Source organism: Corvus brachyrhynchos, unplaced genomic scaffold, assembly GCF_000691975.1.
Source record: "Corvus brachyrhynchos isolate BGI_N302 unplaced genomic scaffold, ASM69197v1 scaffold182, whole genome shotgun sequence".
Classification (NCBI taxonomy): domain Eukaryota; kingdom Metazoa; phylum Chordata; class Aves; order Passeriformes; family Corvidae; genus Corvus; species Corvus brachyrhynchos.
Window position 1 is genome coordinate 2,120,583 of NW_008236807.1, and position 3,135 is coordinate 2,123,717.

Below are 3,135 nucleotides of genomic sequence, written 5' to 3' on the forward strand. Positions count from 1 at the left end.
TTCCCTATACAAAAGCTAGCAGGAAAGCTTTTTGCCTAAATTGAGGGGCTGGAATTTTGTGCCAAAACTCAAGAAAAAAATGAGGGGTTCTTCCACAGTTATTGTGTACTTTGTGAGATCTTGTACCTCACACTGGGGTAGGGTGGCATCCAACTGCAGAGCAACTGGGGAGGACAGGAGCCCAGAGTTTGAGACTCACTGTGCTCCTCAGTGCTCTCACAGAACCCTAAAGTGAGAGGAAAAAACTCCATTTCACTTGTTTCAGACCCTCTACAAGACCAAGGAGAAGTACAGTGTGGTGGAAACTCTGGGCACAGGCAAGCCCAACCCATGACCACACACCAAGACCCCTTCTGGTGGGTGGGCACTGTCTGCTGGTGTTCCTGAGGGATATCCACATTCAGAATGGTTCTTGTGGAAGCTGTGAGCTTCCTGCAGTAGTGAAGATGCACTGTACTGATAAGTTCCAAATAGGAGGAAGTTTTAAGTTGGTGATAAAGAGGAAGAGACACCAGTAAATGGCTGGCGAGGTCCTGACAGAGTGATTGTGGGCAGGGCTCAGGGGTGGGTTTTGGCATGATAATGCTCTGGTTTCTGGCAGTGTAAGCAATGGAAAATTGGCACTTCAGGGACCTTCTCACAGCCTGTGCTATGGGCAGGGACACCTTCCACTAGACCAGGTTGCTCCAAGCTCTGTCCTGCCTGGCCTTGGACACTTCCAGGGATGGGGCAGCCACAGCTCCTTTGGACAACCTGCTCCAGTGTCTCACCACCTTCACAGTAAAGAATTTCTTCCTAATATCTAATCTAAATCTCTCCTCTTAATTTAAAACCATTCCCCTTTGTCCTGTCACTCCCTGTCCTGTCCTAAGTGAACAGAATCAGCTGAGTTGGAAGGGAAGTGAAGCCACACTGTGTTCACAAAACCCCTTCAGACACACTGTCAGCACAGCAGCTCTTGAAATTCCCTGTCCCTGGGAAATGGCCCTGCCTGGCAGCCCTGGAAAGGGCTTGGAGCTCCCAACATCACCCACTGTACTCCTGGAGGAGGGAAAGCACCTGCCTGCTGCCTGTTTTCACCTTCTGACTCTGCCTGCTGCTGGGTGTGAGTGCTCCTTGCCCACACGCCTGCCGAAGTGGTGATGTCCATAGTGATGCTGCCCTTAATGCTGAGGATGATTCCAAGGAGGGACCTTATTTCCATGAAGCCCCAGCAGGACAGTCTCTCCTGAGACCATTCCTTTCCCCATGTAATGTCTGGACACAGTTGCAGGTTCATGCTGGGAAAGCTTCTCATTGAATTTTGTATTGAATATATAAAAAGATTCAATCAGATTGGACAAAATCCAATTTTGGAGACTAAAAGTACTCAGGACCATGCTGGTGTTTAAAGCTTCCCCCCTCCTCCTGAGCACTGGGATGCTCTGTCTGGAGCTGTCCTTCCCATAGAGCTGTGCTGGGAGGCTTTTTGGAAGCAGGGATGGTGAGGCTGGGAAGCACCAGCGAGCTGAGGGATGGGCAGACACCACATCTTGGCATCATCCACCACTCCCCTGTGCCCTCTCCGGGGCCGTGGAGCGTTGGAGCTGGCGAGCCAGGGAGTCTCCCACCCTGTTTCCCTTTGATTCCTCTGGGTGTAACAACGAGCCAGAGCATTGTTAGCACAAAATGCCAATTACGCCCCAAAACAGCCACAGAAAGGCTGCAGGGCTGCAAGGGTGCATCCTCCCATCCCATTGCCCTCCTCGGCTGCCAAAGCGCCTCCCACACGCTCGCCCTTAACTTTCCACTCATATTCCTGAGAATTGCAGCCCATTTTGTGCCTCCCAAGCTGAGCAGATAACAGAGAAATGGCACTATCTGGTTTCCCTGCTTTGTAGGCCCGGTAAACACGTCTGTAGCCAAATCCTGACAGCAAAGTGAAAAAATCCTTTGCGTTTCACAGCCCGTGGGAAAACAGGAAAGTGTGTGCTATAAGGAGGAGTGTTCCAGAAACAGCTCCAATCCTGCTCCGAGAACAAGCCAGAGTCGGGGTGGCATTGTACTCAAAATTCAGATCCAGCAAGAAACCAGGGAAGCATCAAGGGCAACGTGGGGAACCAGTGATGGGGGACATGTCTGAATCCCACAGGGCAGGGGAGAGGACACTGCAAAGCCACACACCCTGTGCACAGCTGGGCTGGTGGGGCAGCACCAACAACAGGGGGACACCAGCAACTGTTGGGACTGAACCCAGGAACTGCAGACATTTCACCCCACCATACCTCACTTTCTCCAGAAAAAAAAAGGAATTCAAGCCATAAATCCCCCAAAAAAGCCAAATACACAGTTGGCACTGCTTTGTGGACTGTAGGCATTTCACAGGCTGGTTGGTTCCCTGGATCCTTCCTCTTCAGATGATGCTTTAAGCAGTGCTGAACAGTTTGGTCCATGTTCCCCCACCTTCTACTTCTCCTTCCTTTGCTTACAGCAGGATCTTAATGAGTTTTTTCAGTAAGTCTTATTAGCTCAATGCCTCACATTCCATAGGATGACTTCTCCCAAGGTCTGCCTCACAAATATATTTTCAGTTGGGTTGCTCCTGCCTTGGAAGCGATGGATGGATGGATGGATGGATGGATGGACGGATGGATGGACGGACGGATGGACGGATGCTCTGCTCCTCATCCCAACCCTAAAATGAGTTAGGTGAAGCAAGAAGTGATGATGGCAGAGGTGGTTGGTGTAGCCTGAGCTGTGGTTGAGCCACACAACCCCATGTCCCTCTCCCAGGGTTCCTCCTCCATCGTGTCCCCCACCTGGACACAAATGTGCCCAAGGAGCTGAGTCAGTGGATACTGGGGAGCACCAGAACCTGCTGCAGTGGGAGGTGCAAAAGCCACAGCAGGAGCACTCGAGCCCACTGGAACTGCTGTGTGCCACCCACTGCTCTGGGGACACAGGACAGTCCCTGGAGCAGCCAGAGGGACTCCCTCACCGAGCAGGGTCGTGGTCCCCCCTCATCCCGTGCAGCTGGCAGGGGTGGTTTGTTGACTCAAGTGCTGTTACCTCATTCGGGGATGTTGATTTTAGGTCCCCGCCAGTGTGGGAACCGGATCCGAGCTGCTCGGCAGCGCCTGTCAACTCCGGCCAAGG

The 3,135-nt window shown here is 52.2% G+C and overlaps 1 protein-coding gene across 1 annotated transcript in view; it reads left to right on the top strand.

The window, feature by feature from the left end:
• Nucleotides 1–3,135, top strand: part of PODXL (podocalyxin like) — a 29,558-nt gene that overhangs the window by 15,379 nt on the left and 11,044 nt on the right. The gene's annotated exons all lie outside the window — the stretch shown is intronic.